At 32.6% G+C, this 22920-nt stretch overlaps 1 long non-coding RNA gene and 1 pseudogene across 1 annotated transcript; one reads left to right on the top strand and one right to left on the bottom strand.

Annotated features, from left to right (window-relative positions):
- Positions 1–990: 990 nt before the first annotated feature.
- Positions 991–22699, bottom strand: LOC127722250 (uncharacterized; annotated as a pseudogene).
- On the top strand, positions 7030–14445 carry LOC127721242 (uncharacterized). Its single transcript, XR_007991091.1, has 2 exons — positions 7030–7311; positions 14040–14445. It is a non-coding gene; the product is annotated as an uncharacterized LOC127721242 (long non-coding RNA).
- Positions 22700–22920: the final 221 nt, after the last annotated feature.

Raw genomic sequence — 22920 nt, 5'->3', positions numbered from 1 at the left:
ACAAATTAATTCGGTGGAAGTTTGTAATCGCAGGAGGTGTAGATGGTTTCAGTAGATTGATAACATTCCTGATGTGCCTTGACAACAACAGAGCACCAACGTTGCTTGAATGCTTTAAACAGTCTGTTGTTCGGTATGGACTTCCAACTAGAGTGAGGTCAGATAAGGGAATGGAAAATACCCTCATTGCAGATTATATGATCCAACAGCGGGGTATTGGTAGGAGAAGTATGATAACAGGAAAGAGTGTGCATAACCAGCGTATTGAACGCCTCTGGAGAGATGTTTATGCTGGTGTGTTGTCTTATTACTATAACCTTTTTTATCACATGGAAGATATTGGGTTACTAAACCCACTGGACGAGCATCATTTATTTGCTCTACACAATGTGTTTATGCACAAAACTAATGAGAAATTGGAGATCTGGAAAAACGCGTGGGACAATCACCGCATTCGCACTGTACATAGATCACCTATGCAAATGTTCACTGCAAGTGTGATGAATAAAACTGTACAAGTAGAGCAAATTCATAATGACAAGACCAATGACAACGATGTACCAGGTGAAACAATTGATGGTGTACACCTGTTAGGGTTAGATATTCAGTTAAATCCAATGTCTATGGTTCAAGTAAATGAGAACTGTCCAAAGAACTGGATATCAGAAGACTATGGTATCGACATTTACAGACAAGCAGTAGAAATTTTACAACATCAATAAATACATCTCAAAGGTACTAGGCTTATAATTTATATTACGCCAGACTCGCAATTCGTCTATAAAAGACTCATCAGTGACGCTCGAATCAAAATAATTGAAAGGCCAAATAAATAACAAAGTTGAAGAGCATTGAGGACCAAAAGTTCCAAAACGTTGTGCCATATACGGCTAAGGTAATCTGTGCCTGGAGGTAGAAAATCCTTAGTATTTTAAACAATTCATAGATTTCAAACAGTAAATTTATAAGGCACTGAAAAATAAAGCTCTATTAGATTTTGCCCCAAAATTTCTGTTCATCAGTTTTATTAAGGGTATTCTTAACCATATTATGAAATGGACAATAACTAATAGACTGATGGTGGCATTCATTAATTAAATGAATTCATGTAATTCAACCAGATTACATACCTTTGAACTTTGTGTAAAAATAAATGTACAATATACATATTTTAACTTTTGAACTAAGTATAGTTTTGTGAGCTTGCACACTACAAAACATTTTTTACAAAAGAGCAGTAAAGTAGGCACTACAGTTTGTTTACATCTTTTCTCTAGGACACACAAAAATCATCTTTAATAAGAAATATCAGTTAGTAAATACCAAAAAGACTTGGACTATCTGAAGTCATGAAAGTTTAGGATAAACCATAATATGTATTACTAAATGCAAAGTCAAACAAATTGTTCAATAGTTTGTCTGATGGTAATTCTCCATTTCCTTCGGGTTCAGTGAGAAACAATCTGTTAATGCAGGTGTTTGCTGTTGGCATGAATGATTCTCTTTGTACAAAGTTGAGTGAAGGTTGAAGTGTAAAACCCAAGATTGGTTCTTCTTCCGAACTTGTTGCAAACATGAGGATATGGCGGAGAGTAAGATTACCTCTTCTTCCAGCTAAAAAAGAAAAACAGGTATCAGACTGTTACTCCAATTAAATTAAGCATTTCTGATAAATGAAAGATACTGTTATTGATTTTGGGGTTGGCTCACCAAAAATTAAGATCGCATACAAACATTTACATGTACATGAACTTAATGTAAGAGAATTTAATGGAGTGCTATTGTCATCACTTGGTTGTAGTAAACATCGTTCACCAATATTTAAAAATCTCCTCCTCTGAAACCACAGGACAGAGTGAACCCAAACTTGGTACATGTATAAATGTTGATTAAGATATTCTGCACAGAATTTGAATTTTTTATGTACACCAAACATAGCAGCTTTTATGATGACAAATTATAATATTCAGATATACTAGTTTTACTTCAGTTTCAATTTTGTTTGTAACTGTATTTCAGCGATGAGGAGCACACTTTAAAAGGGGAAATTAAGAAGCAACAATAAATTATTTATGAAAAAGGAAAATTACTTAAAATAGCTTATTGATAAAAACATCAAAATCTACAAAAAAAAGATCCAGGGTCAAATTTGAAGCATGACCCTTTTCCAAGATAAAACCCAAAAATTGCATTTTTTTCTGATTTTTTTATCTTTAATGTTATTCTATTAATTTATTTTCTCCTCTAAAACTTTTAGGTTAATTGTAACCAAACTTGGTGTGATTGTAACTGTTTCTGATGCTTGTCAAAAGGTGGGGTAACTAGCAAACACACTGATTTGCAATTAAGTCAGTGTGTATATCAGACTCCTGGGAACCTCTGGTCTTTCTCATCAAGCCTTTATTTTCACTAATATATTCTTTTTTATTCAATACCTCATATTTGTGATATTTCATATAATTAGTTTTTTCTTATTTTTCTTTATTTATGATATCTATGTGTTGATTTTGAGATATTCTTTGTTTCAATAAAACATTAAAATAACATGATACTCTTTTCAGAAGTGATTATTTATTGCATACTGGCTAATTACTTTATGCAGGTAGCATGTAACAATCTTTTCCCTAAATTGATTAAACCTTGTCGTAGTAAGTATTTGAATGTAAGTGAAGATATTTTTCCTTCCTATATCTAATACAGTGGCTAAAGGTCAACTACATATCTGATAAGTCAACTACCAAAACTAACAACGAAGGAAAGAACCAGGTTCAAGCATTGAGATTATTCTCAGTATCCATCGGTTTATGCTCAAAGTTGTACTGTAACTTTGCATCTCTGTCATTTGACCTCAACCTTGAAATTCTGGTTGACATTTTTTTTTAGGAATTTTCAATAAGTTTGATGGACTCCTCACTATCTCAAAGACTACAATTACAATTGAGGCGTGGTGTAGTGGTTAGCGCATCGGACTACTAACACAAAGGTTCCTGGTTCGATCCCCGTTCCGGGGAGAAAATTTCAGGGACTGAATTTTCGGCTCTCCCTCGACACCATTTGCGAGTATTGTCTTGAGATTTTTATCGTCCCCATCCGACGGACTAACGATGCTAGTCCGTTGGATGGGGACGATAAATGGCTGACCCGTGTGAGAGAGAGCAATATCTCTTGCACGTAAAAGACACCCTTGTAGATTTCGAAAAAGAGTAGGCTAATGCTGCTACAAGGACAGCACTTGCACCCGCAAAGTGGAGAGGGATTTATATAATTTGTAATAACTTGTTTCCCAATCCACTATAAATAAATGATTAAACTAAACTGCAATTACAAACCCTAGATTTTTAATACTGGGTACACTTGTGCACCACTACTTTTAGTAGTACATTTTCCTCTCCTTCTTATGACCTTGAATTTCCAATTAAGTGACTTTGACAATCTCTATAGTTATGTGTTGAAGTTTGATAAGAATATTGATATTTACTTTTCTTAAAGTTCCTCTAAATAAGGGAAGACATTTAGTTTATGTTTAAAACTATTAAATTGAACATTATGTTTGCATTGCTTTGTCAGATTGTTGATATCTGATGGTTTCAACAGGTGTGATGTGAGATACTTTAGTTTCCAGATGATAGTGTAAATGTAAAACAGGCACTAGTAAATATATATGCAATGCTTACCTGCTACTTCTTTTAGGTATTTTACAAATTTCTTGTAAGTTCTCAATTACCTGATTTGTCTGTTTGAACCTTCTGGTGCAAAGGCAGGTTTAAACAAAGTTGTAATCATTTTCAGGTTGAATGGTCTGGACCCTGGCGTAAAAAGATGGACAAAGGATGGCAACTCCTTCACCAACTGAAATAAATGCCTCTATTTATATATGTACTGTATTTTAATTAAGCTGTCACATTATCTTGTGACTTGTTCTTAAATTAGGATTTACATCATTGTATGTTGAGAGAGTTTCATATAAATAATTCCAATGTTGCATGTTATTTTAAATTTCATTGGTTAAAGACATCTTAAAAATAAATCCTCTGATCAATATGAAATAATCCAACATTATTTTATTTTTAAAATGATGTTCGACAAAACTGTTCAGAAAGTTTGATGGAACTATAGGAAATAAAGATCATGCCGTGCAAAGTATACCCCCACTCATTCCTGTCTTGTTTAGACATAAATTTATGAAGTAAGAGTTGGGTATGGGAAATCAAAGTAAATACCAATTCGACATTTAGAAAATTTCAAAGTCTCTGCAAACAGAAGGTGGCTTGGGGGACAGATCTGAAAATCGCTGACACGGTTCAAGTCACCAATAACAAGCTATAGACCAAATCACAAATCATTCCTTTAATTAACAGCTGAGAAATCCTTGACGAAAATTTTTCAAAAGTTTTGACATTTTGAAAATTTCAAAGTTTCTGCAAACAGGAAGTGGCTAAGTAACAGATATGAAAATCGCTTACATGGTACAACTCACCAATAACAAGCTTCAGACCAAATATCAAATCATTCCTTTTCTTAACAGCTGAGAAATCTTTGACGAACATTTTAATTGGATGACGGACTAACGAGGTGATTGCACCATTCTGACGAGTGGGGGTATAATCTTATGGATGTGTAAATTTGGGTAGTTACTCACAAACTTTACATAGAGTCATTTAAACTAAAGGTGGCTTAAGAGAATTATTCCACAATTTGTTTGTAAAATAATGATTCATTAAGGTTACATATGTTTAGAAAATTAGCAAAATAATTATTTAATTCAAAGAAAGCACCAAATTATTTAAAACTCATAGTTCTTTATTCCATCTGCAATATTTTAATTAAAAATGAAACAATAAAAAGCAAAAGATGTGAGTCTTGTCCTTATTTTAAAGGACAACAGGATTTATGCAAGGGGGGTAATTTGATAAAATATCTTGTGTAGATCTCACAAGAGAACAGTGTTTGCCAAATACCATCAGTCAAAATAAGGCCATGGTCCGACATACATCACTGATCTACCTGTCAAAATGTCCGGTAAACAAAAATCTTCTTCTCAAGATACCGCTTAGTCAAAACCATTTAAAATAAGGTATCAAACTGCAATTATGACAATCATCTGGTCGATTTGTTAATGATTGTATTTTCTGTCAAAAATCTTCTGCGAAATGACGCCTTCAATAGCTGTGGCTTAATCAGTCATCATACAGAAAACTATTTTATAATTTATACTTTGTACTGGATTTCGGTTAACAGTAGGACAACCGGAAGCGTCTGAGTAAGGATTTCGGTGCTCAGTGATACGGTTCACTAGACGACGTTGTCAACACGTAATGGCGGCCATTGTTTGACGTTGGATTTGGCATTCCACGTTGTAAAGTTGCATTTATCACATTCTTGGATGCTCAAACTTTATGCCACACAACATAAAAGGTAAACGCTTATTTCAGATATTCAGTTAGTAATTTTCAAATAAGTGTGATCCCAGGAAATGATTCAAAAGGCAAAAATAAAGTGTAAAATGATATGAAACATAATAATTGAAATCCCATTTTTCATCATTTGACAATTCCTATTCATATATTGAATCCACTATTTACACCAACCACTGATGAATTACATTCGGATTTCGGTCTTTATGTATCCGCCCTTGTCTCCGGAAATATTATACCCAAACAAGTTGTCAACATCCGTTTTCAAACTGTTCAAAGTGAAACTCAAATTAAAGTGTTTTTCACAATGTCCGTGGAAAATATTGACGCCATCACTTCATGCTCAGATAATAGAACATTGTAAACCTTTAACAGCAAATACGGAACAAAATGAATCAAATTTGAATGAAAGAACGATACTATACATGAAATTTGCTGAACGTCTCAGGTTCAAATCAAAAGTCCATGTACCAAATTATTAGCATGTGAGACACATTCACTTTAACTCTTGGCTACTTTATACCTGGTATAATAAAAATATATTCGTCCCATTTCATACATGAGGGGGCGGACGGGGGTACCCTTCTCCTACCTTCCACTTTTAGAATCTTTTTTTCTCTCCCACCTGCCGCCCCCACCTCCCTTAAAAGCTGTCCACCACCTCATACATGAACACCAAAATTTAATATTTATAAAATCTTCCATGAACATAAAATACAATCCTGATCCTGATCAAGTTCCTAAGATCAATATATAGTTTGACACAACTGGTCTCTTTGTGCTAGCTTGTTTCAGCTAGGTACTGTAGTTTCTCTGAGTGACACATTGTATACTTAGCTTTTTTTTACAAAGGAAAAGCTATCCAGTCTTCACGCTTAACCACAAGTCCTAAGGCATTGGCTTGTAAAATTTATTTCGGGCTTGTAAAATTCTTCTACAAGCCAACAGAACAGGGCTTCCAAAATTATTTTTAGCCAGCCGGACATTTTATATATTATCCCGATTTTAATCCCTTAAGACTAAATAAACAAAAGGCAATTATGGTATTCAGTTGCTGAGTTGGCCATCCCAATGATTGACATTGGAAAGCTACATGTACAATGTATCTCATAAATCTAACAAATTTAAAATGCCTGTTGTTTGTACAATTTCTTTATATCTGACATGTTATATTCTTCCAATAATTATATATACAATCAAGTTTTAATTATTAGAAATGAAAATCCATTGACAATATTACTTTCTCAAACTTCATTTATATTATCAAATTCAAGTTGTCAATACGGTCTCGACAGTGGTGGTTCCAGGATTTAAAAAAAACTGGGTTGTGAGTGACCCCAAAATGTATAAAATTTCAGTATGCATTGTACGATGGACATGTTATGATGTTTATCTCCAATATTAAATATAAAAATATTATCAAAAGGTTTGGCATTACATGAATTTGCTCCACTGTTAAACCTAAAAATTATTTTTTAATACTTTGAAATGTTTACTTTGCCTGTAACTTTTATGTATGGAGCAAAAATGCTGGGGGCATAATTATTTATAATACTTAATAAATATATGTATTTTCTTGGTAATTTATTTGGCAAATTTGTATTCATGTGTTGATGATAACAATGCAAAGTTTAATTTTGCTTTGAATAATTTAGTTTTATACATTTAGTAATTGTATGTACATTTGCTTTATATTTTCAGGATGGAGAAAGATGTTCACTGTGGATCAAAAATTCAAAACAGAGGACTTTTATATACAAACAAAAATACTTGTACAACAGTAATCAAATGGAATGTCTATGTGATTGCAACCACACATTTTAATGGAGTGATGTTGAAAGCAAAGTTATTTTTGTTAATAGAAAACAATAGGACTACAATATACTACTAATTAGGGGTGAGTAATCCAAAAGTGTCTGTTTAGGGTAATTACAAAAGCAGGTTATTTACAATGTGCTATGATTTCAATCCCCAAAATATGAAACAAAACATAATATACATGGTATTCAAACTATTTTCATAAGGAAACAGACTGAAAATATTCTGCATTTAACAGTCAGAAATGAAATATACAGATGCATACTATGAAATGTTGTCCTGATAAAGGGAGGTAATATTTGTTGTATTGAGACAATATTTCATAGACAGATTGTCATGAAATGTTGTCTCATGAAGGGGAGGTTATCAACATATATCATGTTGGATAATGATATCATTAAAGTGGTTTATTTGATTGAAAATAACAAATAAACACAAATTAAAAAATAGATACAGGTATTGATATATTAACAGAAAACTATTTTTGCTTATCATGGACTACAAAACACTTTTCTAATATCTCAATCATAAAGTTGTACCGGAAGGAATTTCTGAAAATCAGAATATACTACATTCATTGTACTAAATAAATCAGAAGAAAGGCTAATTCATTTTGTTTACAAAATAATGATATTTATTCCAAATGTTTTTGACAAGAAAACAAAAAATGTTACAAAAAAACCTTGTAATTCATGAAGATAAACTTGAATGAGTAACATGTACTGTACTTGCTTTACAAAATAATTTCAGTTACATAAATTTAAAAATGAGCATGCTGCATGCCTGTGTAATGTTTTTATACGAACGCAAAACATTTTTGCGGTCGTATATTGGTATGACGTTGGCGTCGTCATCGTCGTCCGAAGACACATTGGTTTTCGCACTATAAATTTAGTTTACGTGAATGGATCTCTATGAAATTTTACCATAAGGTTAATTACCACAAAAGGAAGGTTGGGATTGATTTTGGGGGTTATGGTACCAACAGTTAGGGAATTAGGGGCCAAAAATAAGCATTTTCTAGTTTCCAGACAATAACTTGTGGAACGGTGTATAGATCTCTCTGAAATTATACCATAAGTTTCCATACCACAAAGGGATGGTTAGGATTTGCTTTGGGGGGTTATGGCTCAAACCGTTTAGGAATTAGGGGCAAAAAAGGGGGGAAAACAAGGTTGTCCAGCTTAATGGACAAATACTTTAGTATAAAACATAATTTAAAGCAGTGTAAGGGAGATAAATCAAATACATCATTCGAATTACCTCCCTTACACTGCTTTTAAATTATGTATAAAGTAATGGTTAATGAACAATTAAGACAATTTAAAATAGTGTAAGGGAGGTAATCCAAATACAACGTTTTGATTACTTCCCTTACACTGCTTTTAAATTATGTTTAAAGAAATGCATATTTATAAAGGAAGACCAGTAAAAATATCTGCAAATGTTGCATCTTTTTTTTTTTACAAAAAAATCCATATGAAAGATTTGACACCATATTTTAAATTCTATTATAAAATAGATTAAGTTAGCACTATGGTAAATTTAAATGGGTAATTATGGTTGCAAATTCCATTGCCTTGGAAATTTGAATTGAGATTATGACCATATCTTGAGGGAAAGAAATCTCATTTCAGATTTCAGAAATTAAAAAGAATTATTCTTCAAATTTTTTTTTTTTTCAAATTTAAAATATTGAAAAATTTCAAGAAGTAATCTTTAATTGCACAGTATGTCGCATTAGATTTGTAAAATCTTTGACCACATTTATTTATTTGTTATGCCGAATCTGACCGTGTATTTAGATTTTTAATTTTGGGTCCAGTTTTCAAATTGGTCTACATTTAGGTCCAAAGGGTCCAAAATAAAACTTAGTTTGATTTTAACAAAAAATGAATATATGGGGTTCTTTGATATGCTGAATCTAAACATGTATTTAGATTTTTGATTTTGGGCCCAGTTTTCAAGTTGGTCCAAATTGGGGTCCAAAATTTAACTTTGTTTGATTTCAACAAAAATTGAATATATGGGGTTCTTTGATATGCTGAATCTAACCATGTATTTAGATTTTTTATTTGTGGGCCCTGCTATCAAATTGGTTCATATTGAGGTCAAAAGGGTCCAAAATTAAACTTTGTTTGATTTCATCAAAAATTGAATTATTGGGGTTCTTTGATATGCTGAATCTAACTGTGTATTTAGATTTTTAATTTTGGGTCCCGTTTTTTAAATTGGTCTACATTAAGGTCCAAAGGGTCCAAAATTAAACTTAGTTTGATTTTAACAAAAATTGAATTCTTGGGGTTCTTTGATATGCTGAATCTTAACATGTGTTTAGATTTTTGATTATGGGCCCAGTTTTCAAGTTGGTCCAAGTTGGGGTCAAAAATTAAACTTTGTTTGATTTCAACAAAAAATGAATATATGGGGTTCTTTGATATGCATAATCTAACCATGTATTTTGATTTTTGGACCCCGTTATCAAATTGGTCCACATTGAGGTCAAAAGGGTTCAAAATTAAACTTTGTTTGATTTCATCAAAAATGAATTCTTTGGATTCTTTGATATGCTGAATCTAACCATGTATTTAGATTTAGGATATTGGACCATAATAGGTAAATTAAAAAAAAAAAAAAGTTCTTAGACGACATTCATTCTGTGTCAGAAACCTATGCGGTGTCAAATATTTAATCACAATCCAAATTCAGAGCTGTATCAACCTTGAATGTTGTGTCCATACTTGCCCCAACTGTTTAGGGTTCAACCTCTGCGGTCATATCAAGCTGCGCCCAGCGGAGCATTTTATTAAATTTATTATAATTTGATTGAGAAATGTTTTCATGGACAGTATTTCATAGTAAACATATTGTCCTCCATGGAATATTGTCCGTCAGACAAAATTTTATATAAAATATTGTCCGCGGACATTTTTTTTTATAGGGAAATATTGTCATGGGCAGAATTTCATAGTGAAATATTGTCCAAATAGGGGTGACAAAAATCCATGAACAGGGACACTATTTCATCATGAAATATTGTCCTAGACAGTATTTCATTTTGAAATAGTGTCCACGGACAATATTTTATATGGAATTATGTCTGATGGACAATATTTTATGGGGGACAATATTTTATGTTACATATAGGTCAAGTAATCCTACACAGACTTTTAAGGCCAAATTGTATACTTTTGATAGTTTAAAGATTTTATTATATTATCTATGCTGTATAAATGTTAATATTGTTTCATTTGGATTTAAAACCTTATTTCAAGAATGAAGGGTACGGTAATTTAAAATTAATTTATATGATCAAAAAGAATATAAGGGAAGTAACTCTTACATGATGTGCATCATACAGTACTACCTGTGACATTATCTTATTGATGGTGGCCCTAAAAATAATGTTCACCATGATGGCCCTACATGTATATGTCCATCATTATACCCCCTGTTGCTTAATTAATACACAATGTATTAATCAAAAACTAGTCAAGGATAAAGGGAAATCATGATTGCATTGAAGTGTTAAAATTATATAAATTACAGGTAAAATGTCTCAGGTAAAATATATGTGTTTGTCAAATTTAGTTAATGTGATTATGAAATGAAAATTCAAAAATAAAATGAAATAATAAAACTAGTTGAACATATTGCTTGATAAAACAATATTGAAAAAAATTGTCATGACTGTTTGTTTTTGATGTTATACCTTTTAAATAATTCTATCAATGTAAGTAATTTTACATGTTTTTTTTTTGGCAAGTGAAGAATAAATGAATATCAGTCTATCATCTTTTGATATAATGCAAACATAGATCTGCCTTTTTCTATTGAAAAGGTGCTTCTTAGATTAATTTTCTAAAATCAAAATTGTTTATACTTAGAGAGACTGATCTGCATTCAAACATTGTTTAACAAATGTTTAAGATTATCTTTAGGACTTATTCTAAATAAAATTTAGGTAATTCATTATTTCTCTATTTAATAAATATGTTCAGAATAATCATTACAGCAAAATTTGATAATATTTTTGTCATATAAACATAGTATAATTAGTTTGTGACATAATAATACAAAACCGAACAATATAATGCGAAGAAATAACAATTCTATAAGAAATCAAAACACATGGAAAAAAATATTATGTTTCTGCCCTCAGTTCTAATGACTATTTGATAATGGAGCCAATATTTAAAAAAAATTTCCATGTTATAGAGGTTTAGCATTTCTTTTACTTTTTATACGAACGCAAAAAAATTTTGCGGTCGTATATTGGTATGACGTTGGTGTCGTCGTCGTCGTCTGGCATTGTCGTCCGAAGACACATTGGTTTTCGCACTCTAACTTTAGTTTAAGTGAATGGATCTCTATGAAATTTTACCATAAGGTTCAATACTACAAAAGGAAGGTTGGGATTGATTTTAGGGGTTATGGTACCAACAGTTAAGGAATTAGGGGCCAAAAAGGGGCCAACAATAAGCATTTTTGTAACTTCCAGACAATAACTTGTGTGTTAGTGTATGGATCTCTCTGACATTGTACCTCAAGGTTCCATATCACAAGGAGAATGCAGGGATTGATTTTGGGGGTAATTGCCTCAAAATTTTAGGAATAAGGGGGAAAAAAGGGGCAAAAAACAAGCATTTTTTTAGTTTCATGACAATAACTTGTGTGTAAGTGTATGGATCTTTCTGAAATTGTACTACAAGGTTCCATATCACAAAGGGAAAGCTGGAATTGAGTTTGCGGGTAATTGCCCAAAACGTTTAGGAATAAGGGGCCAAAAATAAGCATTTTTCTAGTTTCCAGACAATAACTTGTGTTCAAGTGTATGGATCTCTCTGAAATTGTACTGCAAGGTACCATACCACAAAGGGAAGGCTGGGATGAATTTTGGGGGCAATTGCCTCAAAGTTTTAGGAATTAGGGGCCAAAAAGGGGCAAAAAACAAGCATTTTTCTAGTTTCAGGACAATAACTTGTGTGAGTGTAATGATCTCTCTGAAATTGTACTGCATGGTTCCATATCACAAAGGGAAAGCTGGGTTTGAGTTTGGGGGTAATTGCCCTTAATGTTTAGGAGTTTGGGACCAAAAAGGGGGAAAAAAAAAGCATTTTTCTAGTTTCCAGCCAATAACTTGTGTTCAAGTGTATGGATCTCTCTGAAATTGTACTGCAAGGTACCATACCACAAAGGGAAGGCTGTGATTGAGTTTGGGGGTGAAGAATCATAAGGGGGTTCAAAAATATATGGGGTGGGGGGGGTTTCCATTTTAAGACTTTTATGATGTATTTGAATTAATAATTATGGTTGAAAACTCCATTGGAAATTTGAATTGATATTATGACCATATCTTGAGGGAAAGAATTTTTTTTGGGAAAAGGGGGGGAGGGGGTAAAAAAGAAGTTGTGGGGGCAATTTTTGTTTTTCATTTCAGATTTCAGAAATTAAAAAGTAAATTTCTTCAAATATTATTTCTTTTTGCAAAAAAGGGGGGGGGGCAAAACGCAGCAGCATAGTGTATTTCTCAAAAGCCAAAAAAAGGGGGGGTAAATTTTTTTGTTGGGGGGGCGGGGGCGTATCTAGCTGCGCTCAGCGAAGCATTTTATTTTAAGATAAGAGAATGACTTGAGCAGACCATATTGGGGTCATAGATGGCCATAACAATGAAATACAGTATATTATAATTAATTAAGGTCTTTCCTTTTTCAAAAGGGAAAGACCTCACTGTATTTCTTCTGTTTATTATTATTATTATTATTATTATTATTATTATTATTCTTTTTCCGCCAAACTTTGACGAAGTTAGCAGCCTTAACCGTAAGACGTGTCGCTTTCATGTTCACACTTTGTATCGGTGTCATGAATACCTATCCGGAACTCACCCTTTGAGTCGAAAAGTTTTGTTGGTTCGGAAAACCTTGTTATCGTTCCAACACCATAACCATAATAGGTAGAAAAAAAACAAATGGTGAAATTTGTTCAGGACCAGACCCCGGTTCTTCATTACATTTGGATCGAAAAGATTCAACGACTCATTGGTAGGGTTATGCCCCCTATGAAAATTAACCGCAGTCGGTTGGCCCCCAAAACTCAGAAACCGTAAGTCATAGACACCTAGGATCTTCAACATTCATCATCCATTGATGTGACTCTGAAAAATATCTCAAGGTCAAATTTGTAAGTTGACCTTGACCTTTGACCTAATACCTTGTTATGGGATAATCTCAGAAACCATTATACTTACAGAAGTTTTGAATAGTGGGAAATGTTTGGGTCATTAAGGCGCAACTTCGTTACATTTGACCGAAAAGATTTGACCTTTCTATCAGGGGCATAACCCCTAGTTTAGGTTTCTAAAAAGACAAAATCAGGTTTTACTGTTAAACCAAAGGTCCTAGACCCATGGGGTCTTCAGCAATGACTTTGGGGACTAATGACCTAGACAAAGGTCAAAAGGTCAAAGGTCAAGGTCATGTCCCACATGAACCAAAGGTCCTAGACTTATGGGGTCTTTTGTTATGACATTGTGGACCAATGACCTTGACAAAGGTCATAAGGTCAAAAGACAAGGTCATGTCCCAAATTCCGAATTATGTGTTTTTGACCATATTGTAAAGGTTTTGTGTGTGTTTTAGAGCTTTTCAATGCATTATACGCTTATTTAAACATATATTTTACATAATGAAAAGGAAAGACCTCTCAATTGTTCAAGAACAATTGACATTTTAATTATCATTCTTCATTACTTTTTGGTTGAATTAACAAACTTAATTTAATAACAAAATATTTTCTTAATTTCAGTACACAACACATCAGAAGAATAATTTTACAGGAGGATACAAATTTTAATACCTGGAATCAGCAATTTATATGAAATTTGTAAAGAGAGATATATTCACGTAAAGAGTGGAAAACCCCACCAGATAACCCAGTTGAACTTGGTTCAAGTGATTATTTGCAGACATTTTTGTTGAACTAAATAATGCAAAATTTTATAAATGAAACTTTAGCAGACTATGAGCTCCAAAGTGTTGTAATTAGAGGAATTTTAAATATGTGAGACTCATCAACATTAAACTGTGCATAAGTGAAATGTAACAATATTTTGTAAAAGAATCAGATTATTAACTCAGTTGTTTTCATGAAATTTTTTATCAAAGCAATATCACTTTTATATAATCAACATGATTAAAAAGATTCCATATGTTTTATTGTATACAATTAACAACCGAATATATCTTCCCTCTGGCCTGAAGTGTTTCCCTTTTATTTTGCATAAGTGTGATTAAAAGAAAGCTCCCTTTTGCTTTTGGCGAATTCAAGTTTTGTCATTCCAGAATTATTGGACTTTATTCATGGAGATTATTTATCACATAATTAAATAAAATCTAGTATGCTAAGATTAATTTCCTTCACTTTTGCCCTGTTGTTGAGATTGAGTGAAAGAATGTAATTATTTTATCCCTTTCAATTTGGGGGTGCCATCAGGACCAGCATTCAACACTGCATAACTACATCCTATCACAAGTTATGATACAGCCAACCATATAACAAAGCCCCTGCCAAATGAAAGGAGAAGAGGTGCAAATCATACAAAAAATATTTCATATGGCTAGTTACATTGTATCCTTTGAAATATTTCATTGATTTTTTTATGTGTAATTGTTTTTTTTAAAGTACATGTACATGAAGGTACTACAATTCCCATTCAGTTCGAAAACAGTTCCAATGCAAAAATAAGAAGTTTGGGTTTGATTGCCAATGAGAGAATTCTCCACCAGATACCAAATGACGAAAAGGTTAATGAGTATAGGTCTCTGACTTCCTTCAACAATGAGCAGAACCAATACTGCATAGTAAGCTACATGTATAAAAGGCCTAAATAACATGAATAGGATAAATGGAAATATATTTCGAAATAAAAGCATGTGCAGTAATGGATGCAAATAAATAGTTTATCGAGAAAAAAATCCTACTACCTCCAACGTTATGGCTTATGCGTTTTATTCATGAAATTGTCAACTAACTTTTACATACTTCATTCAAATAATTTACATTAAACAAGACATCAAAATAAAATAAAATAACAGGCCTAATGGGTATAAGGGCAAAAGGACCCAGGGTGAACAGGTACTAGTGCGAACGGACCAGGAATCCCCTCCCACCACCTACCTAGAATAGCAAATGGTCGTGCCCCCTCTGCATAGATATATTAATGGGCATACCCTAAGAATCTGCATATGGATTTTTTTAAAAGTAAAGTCATGAAGAGTTTAAAACTCACACTGTCAACCAGAAATTAAGAATTTCAAGCCCCTCAAAATGACACACGCCTTTGCCTGAATCTAAGACTACTAGTCTCAGCCTGAATTGAGATTTAAAAGAGACCTCCCCCCCTTTTTCAAAAAAGAAACAAAACACAACACATAACAATAACGAAAGGAAAATTATGAAAAATAGATAGCTTATCTATAAACCTATTCAGAGTAGATGTTTATAAAAGACTCATCGGCCGGTAACAATATTCATGAAATAAATATGGATACACGAAGTACGATGTCAAAGATATATATGATCATATATGTTTTATCATGTTTATGTAGGCCTATAAAGCTGTTATTTTACCAAGCTCGGCCTTTTTTGGTATAACGTTGATATGGATTCAACATATCGCATGACTTCCTTGACATTAAGATAAATAAAATTGCTACAAAGAAAAGAAGAATCCAACTTTAAATTACATTTTACGTTGACATTTTCGGCGCCGGAAATTGACAACTTTGATCTATGTACTGACACAACTTCGGATGAAGTTGATTCCGCCAATTCTGCTTCAAAAAATCACTAGCACTTAAAACTTATTGATGTCTTAAAATATATTTGTTATGTTTCAATAATTTTTAGTTGATAATTATTTTCGAGAGAAGAATAGCTATCGTGCACTTAAAAAACAAGGTTAAGGGAGGACCACGCCCCCATAGTGGGGACATACAAAATAAAGATGACCGTTCTCCATTTCTACTCGATAGAAATGCCTAATTTTTTCATAACATATACATTATGTACTAAAGATTATTATATGAAAGTATAAAAAAAATCGAGGCGGAGATTTTTTTTAGAAACATCTAATAATTATAGCAGACCAATAGACGTAATAGTAATATAGACGAAAATTGCGCCTTCTTCAATTTCGAAAAAAATCTATAATTTTACAATTTATGGACACATATTATTATTTTGAAAGGGGTTAAATATCTAAGGATTCACCTTTTCATGACAGTTGAATGAATATTTACTTTTAAAAACAGAAACTGTTCCAATTTCTAAATCTATCGACCTTGCAAGGAAAAACCTAAAAAAAATTGAGACTCCTACTTTAAAATGGGTACAAATTTTTGCCCTGGCTTGAACACCCCTGTTCTTTACGAATTTTGATGCCCAAAACTAGCGAGAATAGGATGTAAAACTTTTTAGAAAATCGAAGGATATGTATTTTTTTGTACCCATTTTTAATATCGCTATTTAATTCTACAGTGCAGTAGATCAAAATCCGAAATTCTATGTTCAGATATAAAAAAATAAGATTTCCTTTTATTTTAATGTTCGAAAATGATAATAATTTGTAAACTCATATAATTTTCTCTCATAGATGTGCTTACAATCAACAGTATTTACCGTCTGTACTTTGCCGTAAACGAATGAAAAAAATTTACAAAAGCGCGCCATTTTTCAGTTGACGTCGGCCGACGCAAAATAGTCCAATTTTTCGCGTAGGACTACTGAGCGCCGTCGAATGACATTTTTGCCAAACAGGCACATCCGGTTGTCCTACTGTAATACAGATATATTGTACGGCTGGTATACTCCACGTTTTTGCTAACAAGCAATCAAAATTTTCTCAGTTTCTCACATGTATTATTAATATACAAACCGACCACGTTTATTATCGATTTTTTTCCCTAATATCGGTTGAGAAGGGTGAAAATGTCATAGGAATAGAGAAACAAGAGGGTTCTCAAAAAGCCTGTATCGCTCACCTGGACCATGGCTCGTGAAAGATACTATCAAGATTTGCTCCGTAGTTTCAGAAGAAAAGATCTTTGAATGTGTTTCCATGGGGTCCATTGTTAAACTATGCTCCCCCTGGAGGCCATCTTGTATGGGGATGCGGGCCTGATGGACACCTTCTCAAGGAGGACCATCCAAAGACTATTGTGAATAGGTTTGGTTCCAATTGGTTTTCAAAGGAAAAAATCTTTGAATGTGTTCCCATAGGGTCCAATGTTAAACTATGATCCATAACCAGAATACAAAGTGATTTAAAAGCCTTATAAGAGCTTACCTGTAACAAACCAAGTGCATTTAAGCTATTTCTAAGGTCTTGGATTACTGGCCTGGGTGTGGAACTTTCAAACAATTCCTCTAACTGTTCAACACTAAGCAGCTTGGGGAGTGGTCCATTTTGAAGAAAAGATAATGCTAAAAAAGCAATTCTTTATAAATTCTATTACTAATGAATGGGTTTCAGTAATGTCATTTATGTTTGAACTTACAGCAGTACAGTTTAGAAAATGTCTTAAATTGTGCCTATTGCATTCAATAATATAAATTGGATTTAAAATCTTTTCAGTGCAAAATGATAAGACTTTTTTCTTGAAATTAAAAAAATTCAATGCTAGTATGATGAACTAATCAGATGTAATAGAAGTCTCCCATCAACTTAAATGATGAAGTCATTATATCACATTTCAAGAGCAGTTTCACTTTCAATTTTGAATTTCTAATTAAGTGAAAAATAAAACGAATAAATAATGAATACGGTAAATAATAATTATAAATGCTTCAAAATTTTCATTTATTGTAATGATCAGCTTGATGCTATATTATTTACAATAAGAGGCTTTCAGGAGTCTTAACTGGTCATCTTAAATTTATTATAAAACTTGAACTTTGCACATAAATTAAGGCCCGGCCAGCCCTCATCCTGAGGTGCAGCACCCTATAGTTCTCTTTTTGTCCCTGTGTTCAGATCCGCCTGTCTATCCATCAACAAGCCTTCTGAATGCAAAATCTCAAAAACTTAAACCATATTATTCTTAAATTTGGCACACTTATTAAGCATTATATTAAGATGTGAATATTACATTTTATTAAAAGGAGTAGGTCCAGTAAGTTTCACTTTTGGTCCAAAAATTGAACTACATTGAAATAAAGATTTGCGACAATTTTCATAGACTTAAATGTCTATTACATTGGATTTGATTAGTTTAAAGTAAAAATTTTAACCAATTTTGTCGTTTAAGGCTCTCAAATTAGGCTACACTATAGAAAATCAGTAAAAAATGTCGAAAAACTTCAGTACTTTACTCAACTTTAGTACAGGACGCATGTGCAGAGTATTGACAAAACCTGTTCTGGTTATTTAAATGTAATCATTTTACTAAACAATTACTAACTTAAAGTAAACTTTCATCGATTTTTAAAAGATGTATAACTTATGGGGATAAAATTGGGTCTTACAGGACCTGCTCAGGAGTCTAAATTTACATTCAATTACAAGTAATATAATTACCAAATATTTTTCCAATTACAGTATAGTCTGGAGACCATTCTCGTAGTGGTGAAAAGTACTTTTCTTTTATTTCCCTTAATATCAAGGCAAAAAACTCTTTTCTTGGACCTCCCAAATCAACAGCAATCTGAAATATATAATATTATGTCAGATGTGGTGGATCTTAATAAAACTTGGTTATTGATTGGTAATGTGATTTATGGCTACATGGAGATGGCAATCAAGTTTCAAAATTTTTGCAAGTGATCAATAATATTCGATATGCAATTGCATAAGTACACCACTATCCCATACTTACTGTATGTCTATGGCTGCCAAGTGACTCTGAATTTTAGCAATAGCATGCTGCAAGTTTCGGCAAATCTGTATTTAGCATTACTGCATATGCTAGATCAATGGTATTTAGTATGCAGTTGCATAAATAAAAATAAGATGAAAACGCTTATTGTTATTTCTGTACTTATTCTGACTTGGTTTTTACTTTTAAAATTTGTAGCATGCAAGGAAAGTATTAATTTTTATAAATGTACTACTTCCTGGAATGTAAAAAAAATCATTTGTACCGGTTCTAGGGACCCGTAGAAATTGTATGCTACCGTCCCCCTACCGATTCCTGTATCAATTTTGACAAATCAGGTTTTATGATAGCAATTTTGAAGGTCTTTTCTGTAACTTTATAGAGTATTTTGGTTATTTCTTGTACAGACAATACAGTAGTACAGACACCATCACAAATCCATGAATGTCTGGTTAAAAGTCATTTTCCAAAGACAGGTGTGCAGACCTATTAACGGAACTAAAAGTTTGTACGTTACGCAATCATGCAATGTACCGGATCTTTCATTCCTGTCTCTGTACAGTGGGACACACATTCTGACACAATGCTGTTAATGATATTTTCCATGTTTGTTTTAACTGTGTTTTCTTGCTCTCCATCTCTTACTCCTTAAAAACAAAGAAATCTGTGAGCTACTATACCAGGTTGCAAATCCCCTCTTTGGATAATCCCCAAAAGCTTGTTTATATTTTGAAAATACATGAAATACTTCTTTTTTAATGTTAAAAATTTAAAGGAAGCAAGTAGTAAATGGAACCACAGACATATCAGATTTGTTTATTAAAAAGTACATGCATTATATAAAGTTCCTGCCCAGCACTTGAATTTTTCTGCCCAGCTGATGGGATAGTGAAAAAAATATGCGCCCAGTATACAATTGCACCGACCCAGCAATCTGATAAATATTAAACAGATGAATGTTTGTGTCATATTTTAATATTAATATAATTGTTATATTGTTATTGCAGAGTTTATTTTCTACAACAGACAATAATAATTGGATCACTTGTAATTTGCAACCACAATACTGGAATACCAGTATTGTCCACAATACAAAAAAAAATGTACCAGTATAAAAATCATTTTCTGAAAGATTTTCAAACTTTGATAAGAAAAGTTATTGATAATAGAAACATGCACCATTGACAAACATATAAAATAGGGGAATGGAGCACTTATTTTGCAACTATATCTAAAAATACACCTGTACGTCATTGGTGTTACTGTCAATGGTGAGACCACTTTAATAAAGTAACACCATTGACCAGTTTAGTAACACCACTGAATATGTTAAGACAATCAGTATTTTTTTGTGTTTCTTTCATATAAAAAAGAAGATTTGGTGTAATTGCCAATGAGACAACTCTTAACAAGAGACCAAATGACACAGAAATTAACAACTATAGGTCACCGTACGGCCTTCAACAATGAGCAAAGCCCATACCGCATAGTCAGCTATAAAAGACCCCGAAATGACAAGTGTAAAACAATTCAAACGACAAAACTAACGGCCTAATTAATGTACAAATAAATGAACGAAAAACAAATATATAACACAGTAACAAACGACAACCACTGAATTACAGGCTCCTGACTTGGGACAGGCACATACATAATAATGTGTCGGGGTAAAACATGTTAGCGGGATCCCAACCTGCTTTTAACAACCGAAACATCATATTATTTATGAAATAAATACTTATTTAACAATGTTTTATCCATAAAATGTATTACTTATACCAAGTTTTCACAAACTGGTGTATGCTGGTAACACCAATGACACTATTTAGTAACACTTGACATTTTTAGTTATTGATGTTATGTTATATAATTTGGGATTTTTTAGCCTAAGAATTTTTTTTTTCTTTTTCTTTTGCTTAGTGTTCTTTGTTTTGTGTTCAGTACTTTATAAAAGTACAATTTGAAATTTGTTGTCAATGGTGATTCTTTTGTGTCATTAGAGTTACTGAAGGGTCAGTGGTGTTACTATATAAAAATGCAATAATTTTTATTTTTTATTAACAAATGAAAGTTTTTTTAGGCCGAATACGAAGAATTAGACATTATCTAATCATTCAGTCTTACACATTTTACATATATTCAGTTTTAGTGTATTCATTAAAATTAACAACGGCCATAATTAGAACAGCCAAGTTTTTTACAACAATTTATTCTAAAATTTATGATTAAATAGAATAAAAATAATGTCAATAAGTAGTAATTTAAACCTTAAAAATGTGCTTTGCCGGGCGCAGCTGGATCTGAACGCAGAGTTCCAATCCTGAACAGTTTGGGCAAAAATGGACACAATATTCAAGATTGATACAGGTCTGATTTTGGATTTTAATTAAATATTTGACACATTATAGGTTTCTGTCACAGAATAAATGTAGTCAAAGAACGTGATCTTGGTTAAATGATTTGAATTTATTTTCAATTGAAGATTTCATGCTGTTGTGTAATACACTCTGTGCTGTTGCGCAATACTGAGTAAATCTATTTTTAGACTATATTCAAAGAAATGGCAAAAGAAATTGTGAGAAAAACCTAAATTTGAAAAAAAAAAAAAAAATGCCCCCCCCCCCAAAAAAAAATTGACCCCTGATTTTTTTGGGGAAAAAAAATGGTTATTTCTTAAATCTTGAAGAAAAAAAAATTGCCCCGAATTTATTTTTTTTTTTACACCCCACCCCCGCAAATTTTTTTTGATGAAATTTTATTTTTGAAAAATGTGGTACAATATAAGAGATATCCACACTTTAACACAAGTTATTGTCTAAAAACTAGAAAAATTTTTGTTTTTGGCCCCTCCTTCCTGAACGATTTTGGCAAATACCCCAAAAATCAATCCAAACCTTCTACTTGTGGTATTGAACCTTGTGGTACAATTTCAGAGCAATAAAAAAACTTATTCACAAGTTATTGTCCGGAAACTAGAAAAAGGCTTCTTTTTGGCCCCTTTTGGCCCCTTATTCCTAAACGATTGGTACCATTTCCCCAAAAAACAATCCCAACCTTCCTTTCATGGTATTGAACCTTTTGGTTAATTTTCATAGAGATCCATACACTTCAACTAAAGTTATTATCCGGAAACCAATCTGTCTACGGACGACGACGATACAATATACAAACGCAAATTTTTTGCGGTGGTATAACAACAAATTGGAACAGTTGTTTGGTATTTAAAATAGGAAACTCCTAATTTTTCCTATTGCATATTTCTGAATATAGTTGCTACCATATTATAGAATATCAGGACATATTTTAATTTTCAAATCAGTGACATCATTTTCATACATGCCATCATACCTGGAGAAATTGGTTCCAAGACTTCCACAACTTGGGGCTGTTCAGTCATATTGTCATTCAATGTTGACTGAAGATCAGGTGTGATTGATGCTAAGGTCTGACTTTGAGAGGTTGCAGATGTGGATGGTTCTGTAGTTGAAGAATGTCTGTGAGACGGTGCAAGATCAGGAAGTTCATCTGATTCTGAGTTTGGCCGTGCAGAACATATTTTAAAATGATCTCTCAGCATTCTAACATTCATTTTGTTGTCACAAATTCACACATTCCAGAGTATGTATCATCATTTGGCTCTGGTGTGGAAGGTGAAGTTTCAAGATCATTTTGGATTGGGCGTAAATAAATTTTTGCCTGTTGTCCTATATATTGGCGAATTGACTCTGGCTTCCTATTGCATTCTAAAACCTTCAAGTTTCTACAGTTTTGTGCACATCTAAGCAATTCAAAACCACCTGATTTTTTAAGTT

This window comes from Mytilus californianus, unplaced genomic scaffold, assembly GCF_021869535.1.
Source record: "Mytilus californianus isolate M0D057914Y unplaced genomic scaffold, xbMytCali1.0.p SCAF_12, whole genome shotgun sequence".
Taxonomy (NCBI): domain Eukaryota; kingdom Metazoa; phylum Mollusca; class Bivalvia; order Mytilida; family Mytilidae; genus Mytilus; species Mytilus californianus.
This window is presented reverse-complemented; position numbering and strand designations above follow the sequence as displayed.